The sequence below is a fragment of the Amyelois transitella genome, chromosome 8, assembly GCF_032362555.1.
Source record: "Amyelois transitella isolate CPQ chromosome 8, ilAmyTran1.1, whole genome shotgun sequence".
Classification (NCBI taxonomy): Eukaryota; Metazoa; Arthropoda; class Insecta; order Lepidoptera; family Pyralidae; genus Amyelois; species Amyelois transitella.
The window spans coordinates 296,345-309,778 of record NC_083511.1 but is presented as its reverse complement, the minus strand read 5'-3'; the positions used below and the strand labels follow the sequence as shown (position 1 = coordinate 309,778).

The 13,434-nt window shown below is 36.2% G+C and overlaps 1 protein-coding gene across 1 annotated transcript in view; it reads right to left on the bottom strand.

Annotated features, from left to right (window-relative positions):
- LOC106140826 (uncharacterized) overlaps positions 1-13,434 on the bottom strand; it is a 346,955-nt gene that overhangs the window by 232,748 nt on the left and 100,773 nt on the right. The gene's annotated exons all lie outside the window — the stretch shown is intronic.

Here is a 13,434-nt window from a genome sequence, read left to right as displayed (position 1 = left end):
ACTCGACGCGCAATGTATTTGTATTCCGTTCGCGTCGGAATAAATTAAAAGTTAATAACCCGCCGGAGAAGTATTTACTGTAATGTTACAAAACATCCATAGTACAGAAGATATTAAACTTTAATAGTACTTCACTTTTTAAAATATATTTGCATTGTACCCTTTAAAACTCTTATAAGTTCGCCTTGGATTCCTCTTGGGCGATGGGCCAGAAACTACATCTATCTCAACTGATATTATAAATGCGAAAGTAAGTTGGTTTGTTACTAATTACCGCGATATCTACAAAATCAATCTTCTTGAAAATTCGCATACACATAATTAAGAGTCCGAAGAAACACATAAGGTACCTCTTTCATTCCGGTAACGACTTAAGGTCCCATAGGATTCGCGAAAAACCTGTATTCTTTTGTAGGTGACGGTAAATATGCTCGGGCGAAACTGCGGGTAAAAGCTAGTTTACATAATAAACTAGCTTTTACCTGCAGTTTCGCCCGCGCAAATTTACTTCTATTTTACAAGACATATTATCTATATCTTATGATAGTTAATGCTCAGCACCTAAGTTCATCATTAGATGGTACATGAACCGCCACCGTTATTTTTTTTCAACCTTATTGTTGATTTTTATTCGGTACCTGTATTTCTGTTCTCTCTCTTATTCCCCTGTTATGTTTCCTAGTGGCCGGGGCGCGTGCGCGGGGGACGGAAGGCGATAATAAAATAAGGCGCTCCCGGTCCCCCCACCCCCTGCCCCACCCCTTCTGCCCACAGCTACAAAATCAGATACTAATCAGGCGTCATGATCTTTGGCTCGTATCGGACTATTGACCTCATTCCTATGGAGGAAAAAAATGCTGTATATAAGTATTTTGGATATATCTTTTACATTGTGATCTTATAGAGATTGCCAACAACAAAACAATTGTGATTTCCGCTATTATCTTGGTTATAATAAATTTTACCTTAGAGGTGATATAATAGGTTTTGCATAGATTATTGGAGATTCAACAGCTTGTAATGGTTTTATTATCATTACAGTAAGAATATAGCTTTTAATGCACGAATTTAGCGCCACCTACACAATTACTTGTTACAATACCGGTTTTTCCCAAATCCCAGGGGATTGAGACGGTAAAATTCCAAGAAGATCGGTTCAATATATGAAGTAAATATATAAAGTAAATTGGTTTAACATATGAAGAGACAACACACAAATAAACTTACTTTCGCATGTATAACATTAGTTGGGATGGTACTAAGTAAGTGTTCACATGTTTTGTTTATTAAATAATGGCCCATAGAACATGAGCCACTACAAAAAAATATCAGTACAATACACACAATAACTTTTAAAACTATCACAACACAAAAAAAAATCATTTTATCAAATAAAAATTAAATAATAATGGTGTGTATTATAAGATATCTCGAAAGCATAGATTCAATAAGAGAAATTGGCCTGAGCAGAATGTTCCACTCGGTTTCCAGACGGAAGCCTCTCAGGTGCACACAGCAGAACAATTAGCCTCATTTCTCTACTTTATAACTTTGAACAAGTTCCAGGGCAAAAGGAAAATAACTGGCTTTAAGTGACCCAGATAGAAATTTCTGGCAAAGTTAGACATTTAAAACAAAATAGTGTAATCTGGAAAAAGGCATACGACGCGACGCGCTGCCAACTAAATCTACATCGGAACAAAGGCCGACAATTAGCAGGCTGCCACAGTAGAGACGTAGTATTAGAAAGTCACAATCGTTGATGATATTTGGTTAACCCAAATATAAAAATGACGACGACGATAGATAGAGCAAAAAATCTCGTAAAGACTAAAAGGCTTCATATAGCTTTATGGCTTTATAATGCAATTAATATTCAAATAGTGACAGGCCATCGCCTAAAGAAGAACTCCAAACTTATTAGCCTTTCCTTTGACCTGCCTGTCTTACGGAAAAGATGTGTTCCTGTACTGTTTTCTCTGTGATGTGGGGCTGGCAAGAGATGTGTGGTGTGCTAGAGAGACACAGAGTGTGCCAACTGTGTTTCAATGTGCAGGCTGTATTTTGATCATGATAGTTACCCTTCTTGTGTCTGTGCTGTGGCGCTGGCAAGAGATGCGTGGTGAATGCCAGAGAGCTTGCCAACTGTCGGCTTCTAATGTGTAGGCTGTATCTTGAATATTGGAAGCCTATGCAGATTATATTTAGTATAAAATAATTTTTACTGTTGTAACGAGATGATTATTTTTTAAAAGTAGTTATATCATATAGAAAGCTTAATAATGAGAAGTATAGCGGGCGTTGATAAAGGCCTACATTCGGCATTAGATGAAAATGGGCTGAAGAAGAAGACGTTATATTATTATGTCTATTCTCTATTATAAACTGACATTTTCCCCGGTTGCTTCCACCATAATAGAGAAGTCCAAGGTTCGTTCTTTAAATTGCAAAGCCAATGTAACACTTTAAATTATAAAAATATACTTTCAATATTTGGAAATAAATGGGAAACAATTAGGCGGATTTTCTTACATCTTTTTCGACGTATCTTCTTTTAGGGGAGAGCCTTTAAAAGCAAAGAAAAAGAGAATTTAAAAGCAAAGAAATTACATTTTACACATAAAAAATGTGACTTAAGATTTTAATAAAGAACTATACAAAATACTAAGATGTAGAATAGACAGGAAAAATTGCGAATTAATAAAAATAGCAGTAACAAAAATAATATCAGTTAATTAAAGGTGCCCTAGAAAATTAGGTAAGAAAAATTACACCGTTCGGGGTCCCTAAGGACGGACGTCGAAAATAAACCCGATATTTATAGCCACAATGAACTTGACTTTGACACTGATTCATCTCTTCATTCACCGAATACTTTTACTTGATAAAGATTGAAAGGGCAGGTATTAAGTATCCCTTGACCTTGATAGGGTGGTATTATATTTTATACTTAGTCAGGTAATTATGATCTCATTGCGTCATCTATATTTCCACGGAAGGATTAGAATTAGCGCATTTTTTTGTCGCACACCGTAACTGTTCAACCACCTACTTTCGGAACATTCTGAATCTAACCTGAATCAAATAATAATTGTTACATTAGGTGAAAGTGCTTAGTGCTAGTTGCCTGTTACCACATTCTCGGGCAAAAGATACAGACTTCAAATGCTAAAGAACCGGCAAGCACACATCATTTAAATCTCCATTAAAGAATATTTAAAAGGAAAACAATTTCCCAAGTACAAGAGACTAAATAAACATATAAAACGTGATGCGTGGAGGGAGGCGGAAATTGGTAACATCCTGTACTTTCGCTACGTGAGAGGAATGAGGCTGCGGTACAGCGGGCCGCATACACCAGTTGTTCGCCGGGAACTCAGACCTCGCGAACACTTACAACTTTCACAATTTCATGAATATCTCAAAAACGACTTACCGATTTTGATGCCCCACAGAACAAAGAATCTATCGACAGATCCTACATTTCTTTTAAATCATCAATCAATCATCAAAAACAGACCACCGATTGGAAGTTATCGCGCAACAAACATACAATAATAATGTATTTCCGCCCAAGTCTCACTCGCTTTGTTCGCGCGGTCTAAAAGTATTTTTTGTATTGTAGACATACGCTTGGTGGTGTACTTTTCTCTGTAGCCGACTGTACACACCGAGTGAAATCTCTTATGAATACAAACAGGCTAAAAACCGATAAATATCTCTAAGTAACCTCTGGTTATGAATACAGAGAAAGCCTCCTGTTGCTGAGGCGAAATGGAATTAATATTTTAGTGAACTAAGCTTTTAACAGCGTTTGGGTTTGGGAATAAGTCAGTTGCTGTCAGAATTTAGGGGAAACCTCTCTAAAACAGATTATAAATATGTAGGTACTAATAGTTAGATTATAAATATGTACAAATTTTAGTTGTCTCTGCCTTATATTTTCGCTGCCATTCTCAAAATCTCTAAAGGTACTCAACAATCGATGAAGTTTCATGAAGACAATATCATTTAATTTGGGAGATTAAATTCTGACAATAAACCAAACAGCTGAATGTGGCCTAGCAGTATTTTTAAGACTGCTCGCTCTATCTACCCCGCGAGAGATATAGACGTGATTAGATGTATGTCCAATATCTGCACATTATAAAAAACAATGAAAAAAAAATTACGAACTTAAGTACTTATTATAGAAATTGCTGAAAAGTATTCAACGTCAATAAAATCAAGCTATTTGCCGAAGACGGAGTTATTGCGAAACTTGGAAAGAATTTCATTAAATGGCGCGTTTTTGTCGGAACACGTTTCATCGTCTTTCATGAGGACGATATTTTCGGTATTTCGTGCCGACTCGACGTTGATTTTGTACTTAGGAATCATTTCCTGATTATTGGATCGTTCCGCTGAAGCATGATTGGCTTCGGCATTTTATAACCGTTTTAATGAACGTCATGTTTACTCGTGATTTGTTTAACTGGCAAAGGATGGCGGAAAATATTTTCCGTTTGATTCGTTATATTTTTATTGATATTTTTTGCTACGGGAAGTTATTAACGAAGCGAAATTTTCAGTTTTGTCCTTTATATATTGTGCTTTTTAGGGGTTCGGTTTAGTAAATTATCAAATAGTCAGTATATTCAATAATCAGATATTGCAATGTCTTTAAGGTCAAAAATTAATCGAGGATTCAAGGGTAAGGCTTCTTATTGCTTAAATTGGTATTTTAAGTAACTTATTACTATCAGGTTGTCAATTCCATCATTCAAGACTGGTGGCCCTGTCTACCTCGTTTGATATAAATACGTGATATTCGTAGTATGTATTGGTATGAGGTACTCGTTCACAAAGCCCGAGCCGGTTATAAAGTTAAAACAACGCCAGCTTAATTATACGGGTCGTATCGAACTGAGGACAGTGGGGACTCCTTTAATATTCAATTAGAAACCCAAGTGGTGACCCTTTCCGTCACAAAGGTTATTGTTCTATAGTCTATATATACTTCCTGACTCTATTCTCAACAATGTATGTGACTATCTATTGTGTGAAAGTTAATCATGTAAATTTTGAAGACGTGGAATTAAACAATGCATATTCAATCCTAAAACTTTTGTCAGGTGAACAACGCATAAGTCCGGGTGGTCTGATAAAAATAATTAAATAAAAAAAGAATGGAAATGTTTAATAACTGATATAAAAATACATCTACTTAAAAATTATTACCGAGACGAAGTGAATATAGAATCTATGATTTTTTATCAATAATCAGGTACATAGTGTCCAGTTAATGAACGATAAAACGTAGCTATGCATGGTTCTGAACAGGTACTCAACTTAACATACATATGTTGGTTACCTCGAGAAAGGTAACCAACCCTGGTCTTCCGTTTTCTTTTCCTTTTCTCTTTTTTTCTTTTTCTTTTTGAATCTCAATGCCACCATTAAGCCAAACAGCTGAGTTCAAGACTGTTGGCTCTGTTTACGTTGAATATATGTATGTATGAACTCCAATTCTCTCAGTCGCCTGTTACGACATCAATGAAAAGAGATGGAGTCTCTGGTCCTGTACTAAAGAGCCGGGAACCACACGGCTTTACCGTGTACCCTATTAAAGTAAATTGAGGAGACCCACCCAGGCAAACCCTGGTTAAATCGAACTCTACCATTAATCAAAACAGCAGCTCCGCAGCGCTCATTGCATTAGACTGGCCCTCCATATACCCTAATGAATCTAGTTACGTTCCACCTCCGTCCAATTTGTATGACTACCGGCGCATACTATGTCATCATCTCTAAATTTAATACAAATTCAAAATTTTTAATTATTTTAAGGGAATTATTAAGTGATATGTAGTTTTACAACATTGATTGACTTCAAATAAATTTCTTAAAACTAAGTTTACTGCCGCTTCCAAAGCGTCAGTGCAGAAGAAGCAGTAACAAACTGCACTGCAGCATTTTAATTAATAACGTCAACTTTACAATTATCCAAACTTAGAATAAAAATGTGGATACAACTTTAATACTGGTACATGAATGTACGAATATATTTTTCCCCACCTCAGGTCAGCTTATTCTCTGTTACAGGAGACGAAATCGCAGGCAACAACTAGTAAATAATACAAGGGTAGTAAGTAAATCTTACATAAGGAAATCTACATAGCCAAGGCGCAAAGGGTTTATACACAGTACTCCGAAAACAAAATAACCCGATACCTTGCGTTTATGAGAAAGGCAGGTTTACGCGGGCCCATCTCGCCGTAAATCTCAGACCCTAATTTACGCCCAGAATACAGGAGCTCCTAATAAAGGCGCTCTCGTAAACGTCACTTGCCTATTTTCATTTTCGGCCTTAGTGGTGAAGTGGTAATGTGTTCGTGCGGTAAGCTCCTGAGTTCAATATAAGACGAAAATTGAATTTGAAATGTCAATGTCAGTTTACTAATAAGATTTGTCAAACAAATGTCAAACTGTGTCGTCCGCCGTTAAATTTGTATTTTTATGTAATTCCAAAATAAGGCGAAAATTGAGTGACTTTTGTGTAAGGTCCTGGGTTTAATAAGTAAAAAGCAGTTAAGCAGAAGATATGGTAAAAAAATATTTACTAAATAACTTAATAAAAAAATGTATTTAACTTGACGTAAATTATTACGGTTTAAGGGTGAATGGAAAAAACTTACTGTTTCTGACTTTATAATTTAAAGCTGCCCGTGTAGCGTATCTACTAAGACTTCCGCATCAAATGTGGTACTGTGTAATGTGATGTAGTGGTACCCTGCATGTCCTATTGTGCAGTCCAAATGATCTACGAGAAAAAGAAAGAAAAATCTAATTTTATTTTCTTCAATAAAACAGTGAAACCAATGTAAATATCAATCATACATGTTATGCTACAGTCTGTAGATGGCTGTGCTTGTATCGCAGACCTCCAGTGGTCTCATTTTTGGGTGTTTAAACTAAAATAAAAATAAAAGGTAGGTTCTTAAGAACAGGGATATACTTATAAACTTCTCTAGGCGATGGGCTTGCAACACGTCACTATTTGAATCTCAACTAGCTGAACATGGCCTATCAGTTTTTTTAAAGATTGTTAGCTATCCCGCAAGTGATATAAACGTGATTATATGTACCTATGAACAATGTTACCTTAACTGATGTCTTTGCTAATGTCATATCGGTGACGATTTACTGGTTTTTGCAAATAGTTGACACGCAAAGAGGAAATAAATGAATGTCGTTGAATTATAGGTAGGTATATATGCGGACCGCGGGGCCTCCCCAAGGAGATACACTGAGTCCCATATACTAACAAAACTTAGTTTGGAACTAGCTAAACCCGTCTGATATATCGTAATAAAAAAGAATGGAAGTAGTTTTTCTTTGTTTCTTTCATTTCTTTTATTTGAGGACAATGAACTCCGTAGCTCCTAGTAAAGCTACATCGTTGAAATAGTTACTGATGAATTTCAGTTTAATAAATGTTTTTTTTAATCTGTGTAGGTAGGCGATAGATGTAGTATTTCAAAATAATTAAAAGATGAACAAAAACTATCATTGAATTCAAAACGAACTCTAATAATTCAACATTTAGGATCGTTCTATTTTACGATTACATCTTTTTTTACGGAAGAACAGGTACAACGAGGTTTAACGCGGTAAAGAATTAGTACAATTGTTTGTACTCTTAGTTACTTAACTTGATTGTTCACATTAAGTAAATGAAACAGCGGCCGAAGTAATGTAAGGCAAATATGTGTTCAGTCTAGGCGTGGTTTAGACTGTAATGTGTTTACTGTAGGGTCATGTTTGGTCTAAAAGAAATGTGGTTAAAAATTTGTTTTGAAAATGTCAAGTCAGTCATGGCTTATTAAATAAGAAATATTACATACATACACAAAATCACTCCTCTTTCCCGGAGGGGTAGGCAGAGACTATATCTTTCCACTTCATCCATATTCATAACTCTCTTCATGCAAGTTTGGTGGTTTCGGGTACTCTTGAGGGTCAGGCCCTTTGCCAGGACGTCCTTAAATAAAAATCCTCCTTAAAATCGTCCTTAATTAAAATTAGAAATATTAATCTTGCTAAATTAAAAATGATAGATGTTATACAACACAAACATTGACTTTCGATTATAGTTTAAAAAATCTTAAAATCATTTTGCAGCTCCTGAATAATCTTATAATTTAATCAAAATTTGAGAATGTAGTCGGGACTAGACTATTAACATATATCACGTCAAAATCAGCAGTCTCGAAAAGACCGAAAGACCACGTTGAGCTATACAGCTGAATAATGGATCTGAGATTCAGATTGTGACAGGTTGCCAGGCCATCGAACGCCTATGAGAAAGCTCGCAACATTATTAAGGATTGATTCCCTTGATGTTTTTCACAAACTTTCTTTGTGCTATTCATTACACCATATAATGAACTCATAACATCCATCCATTCCCCAGATCGTGGAGGTAGATAGCGCACATAATTAGCCGGAAAGCTAGTGTGCAGTACTAATGGTTATTGCAAACAAATCGTGTTAGTTCGCGACTAATTGGGTGGGCAAATGAGGCTCTGTGTGGGACACATAGGTTGGCTGGAACAGGCTAGTATTGTTAAAATTAGATTTGTAAACACACCAATATTATGTCTTTAGGGTCCACAGAGCTAATACATTCTAATGTCACGTTCAGCTGGATGGATGATATTCAGATGCAGAGCCTGTTCCTTTAAAATAATTCTATTTTTATGAAGCCATTTCCTTGAGGGAAAACATCGTGAGGAAACCCACACATTCAAGCAACTGGAAGTGAAAGCTTGACCGATCTAATAAGGGTTTGATTGCTTTGCAAAGAAACATACATATGGTCACGTCTATATCCCTTGCGGGGTAGACAGGGCTAACACTGACACAAGACTGATAGGCCACGTTCAGCTTCATGAATTTGAGAATTGAGATTCATATAGTGACAGGTTACAGCCCGTCGCCTAAAAGAAGAATCCCAACTTTATAGACTTTTTTACTACCCGCCTTATTGTAAGTTTACCTTTGACAAAGGTCATAGTTCCAATCGAGGGGAATCCAATCTATTGTGTAGAGCGGATTGTTTTGTAAATTTTCTTTATATACATGTCCCAAAAGGTAACTTGATAAAAACAAAAAAATATCTTATAAAGAAATTCTTAGTGATTTCAAAATTCTGAACGATAGATGGGTCAAAACTCCTTTTATTACCATGCCTTTGTGGTAATTGCTGTTGTACTAATAAATTCAATACGCACTAATTTTAATACATTAGGTTTACCTACGATTTCAAAATGAAAAAAGAAAACAGAAGCCAAATCAAATTACGAAAGAACAATATTCACGCGCGCCAACACGTGACAAAAAATTATAAAGAAAATGTCCAACAATGGAAAGTACGAAACTTGAACAACGGTTAGTAACGAAGGGTTTCGAAAAGCTTCTTACTCAAAAACAAAAATACGAAATATATTCTAATTCCGTTGAAAGACAGACGCGGCTAATGAAAATTCATGTATCGCAGCCGCCAATGTCGAGGGCACAGACTGATAACAAACTGTTTTTTTATTACATACATACATATGGTCACGTCTATATCCCTTGCGGGGTAGACAGAGCCAACAGTCTTTTAAAAACTGAATGGCCACGTTCAGCTATTTGGCTTAATGATAGAATTGAGATTCTAATAGTGACAGGTTGCTAGCCCATCGCCTAAAAGAGAATCCCAGTTTGTAAGCCTATCCCTTAGTCGCCTTTTACGACATCCATGGGAGAGAGATGGAGTGGTCATATTCATTTTTGTATTGGTGCCAGGAACCACACGGCTATTATTTCAATTCGATTATTAAGTGATACAGTTGAACGTAGCCTTTCAGTCTTTTTAAGTGTGTCTGCCTTTCAGGCTTTGTCTACCCCGCAAGAGATATAAACGTGACGAAGTATGTATATACTACATACATACATACATACATAATGATCACGTCTATATCCCTAGCGGGGTAGACAGAGCCACCAGTCCTGAAAAGACTGATAGGCCACGCTCAGCTGTTTGGCTTAGTGATAGAATTGAGATGCAAATAGTGACAGGTTGCTAGCCCATCGCCTAAAAGGGGAATCCCAAGTTTATAAGCCTATCCCTTAGTCGCCTTTTACGACATCCATGGGAGAGAGATGGAGTGGTCATATTCATTTTTGTATTGGTGCCAGGAACCACACGATATATACTATATATACTATATTTATGTATTTCATAGTTATTTTAGTTATGTAGCTGAGACCATAATCATACCAGACCATTTCTTTTCACTTGTACATTGAAGAGTTCAAAATGACGGCTTTGTTTATTTTAAGTCACAATTAAGATATTTACTGGTTTATCGCATTGGTTTTTAACTGTAAAGATAGACGAAGTTTTGGGTAAATAAATAAATATATATTTTAAGAATTAAGAAAAAAATAACTTATCTTCTTGCTCCTGGCATTAGTCCCGGGTTAATCCTCGCCTCTCGTAGACGACGTATAGACGTCTCATTATCGTCGCCTTTTGTCCTGTCACTATTTGAATCTCAATCCTATCTTAAAGTCAAATAGCTGAACGTGGCCTATCAGTCTTTACAAGACTGTAGGCTCTGTCTACCCCGCAAGGGATATAGACGTGATTATATGAATGTATGTATGTATAAAGTTCGACGTGCGCCTACGACCACGATACTTGATTGGGTTAGTCAGATTCATAATGATCTAGATAATAAATAGATTGATGATAAAAGATTTTTGTAAATTCTGTCGAATCCTTATTTTGCTCAGAAACCCCCCTCCCTCGTTAATAGCTGACCTTATTTATACATGTATAGCCATTAAATATTCATGGCTGCTCCAGCGACGGTTTATCATTATACAATTGGCTTTAATGACGTTTAATATATTCACAAAAGCCTTCCATAAGCCAACCCTAAATGGTGCGAGCCCTTAATGATGTATTTATTATCACTGCTGGACAAAGGGATTTCTGGTGCCTCTCGTCTTTATAAATTAAGTAATTTATTAACATTATATTTAATAAATAGATTCTTGCCCGAGGTTTCACTTTAGATGGGAACTTCTAGTCAGAAAAGTAGCCCAAAATACTTCTGAAGGTGTAAGTTTTTCCTCTGTTTCACTTTTTATAAAAATAGGTGTAAGTTTTGTTAAAATATGAGCATAGATTTTCCTTTGTGTAGGAATAAACACAGATAGCAAATAGCATAGTCCGGGCAAATTGTACATTCAACTGCAAAGAAACCCGGAAAGCTAAAATTGGTAAAAATAACGAGAATGCAATTTTAAATCAATTCGTACAAAAGTTTGAAAATTTAGGCACCTATTTTGTTTTGAAGTTTGTCAAGTTTAAGGTTCAAGAAGAATTGTCATGAAGAATGGTTTCATAACTGATGATGAAAAGATATCTCTCTCCACCATTATTTCTGCTTGCAAATACACATAATACAATAAATATACAGATTATAAATCCTTGATTGGTTTTAGCAATACATACTTTATTTAAAACATGATGCATGTGATGAAATACTTTGGCTATATTTATAGAACCGCGTAATACTTGCAACTATTTAATATCTGGTCCCTAGCACGTTTGCGGGTAGTCGTAAAGCTAACTTCACGGCGCGGAGCCGAGCTCGTCGATAAGGACATCATTCCCGCAGTCCGCATTGTTATTCCTCCGGCGACCTCCTTTGTGACGTTTTAGGAGCATGCGATGCCGCATCTCCTCTCTCTGTTACACCTGCACATATTTACATTGATGTAGGCGAAACAACAGTGAAGATGCGTGCGGTTTGCGCCATGAGCTGGTGCTGAATTTTATGTTATCTCGCTCTTATATACTTTCCGTGGGAAGTGCGAGAGGGTAGGCGATATCGGCGCAACAGTTGTCGCGCGTAGTATCGATCTGAATGTATGGCCACGTGCGGCGCCTCTGTCCCCGCCCCGAGCCAGTTACTAACAGGAAGGTTCTAGTTGTTCGCAGTTCGTCGCCTACCCGCCTCCGGCCTCCGCCCAAACAGCCCTGTTAAGTCTTCATTGTATACGTCACGAAAGAAAACTGTCTTGGAACCAACAATAATTGCTTCATTTCTTTTTCCGTTGCCTCGCTCGTAAAATAAAATAGAATGAATGTGACTCTCAGACACCACACGACGCAATTCATGGATACATAATCATAATCGCTATATATGAATAGTAAGGAGTTCTGAAAACGTATAGGTACAGTACATATACGTTCCAATTTGTACACAACTTGAAGTAATTGATATTGAAATTGATCGTGTCCTTAATTGGAATTGTTATTAGAGTAATTACAGCATATTGTCCCGTTACATTAACAAGCCTACCATTATTATACAGAGTTGTTTGTGAGAGTATTAGTGAATATAGTTATGTGGTTATTTGTGGGATATTTTGACCATAATTTTACACAATTTTATTGTTGTTACCACTTACATTAGCAGATCATCAAATTCATCTTTCGCCAACTATTTCGTTGATACCACGGGTATAAATTGACGAAGATTTCCTGTTTTCTAATTCGTTTTCAGTTTAATTAGTAAAATTGACTTCAAATTATTCACCAAGTAGTTATTATTAGGAAGGTTTATTGAATATCGCATTCATGGGCCAAGTTTCTCATCTGAATGGTCTCCGATCCGCGGTGCGAGAACAAAGTTGGTCCACATCTGGCAGTCAATATCTGTCGATAGCCCGCGGGGTTGTCGCCCCTATTTTCCTCATTTGTTCCCCAATAAAGTCACAGACAGACAGACATTCCTGTTGATGGTATTAGTCTCATTTTGTTGCCAACTGAACATTGACAAAGTCGATAGAATGGAAATTGTTGCATGCGATGTAAACTTCCATCAAACATAAACAACTAATTCAATCATAAACAATTGAAAATTGTTATGGTCCAATTATGTTCGTATGTCTAACAAATTTCAGAGATTTTTGTACTTAAGTTACAATATGAAAAAGTAACCTAGGTACTCGTAAAAATATAATATCTCAAATTGTCAAACAGTATTTTTTCTTTTATACTTACATACCTACTTATCTTAAAATTAAGTAAATCGAAACAAAGATTTCAGGCAATTCCATGTAATTTTTAACTTGTCTATTTATAGGTTTCTAATAAATGCTGTAAGCTCCTGTCCTGGCAGTAATTGAAGGAAGTTATAATTCTTTATCATGTTTATTTACTGGAGCAGAAACAGGTACAAGGGAAATTATCCCTATAATGTCTAAGGAATGTTTTTGTTCTTTGTTTCTGGAGTGAGGGAGTAGAATAGGGTGGCTATACCGGAACTAACATGAAAGCTACAAATTATTTACGTAATAAAAGATTCCTGTAATTAACATATCGCTAAA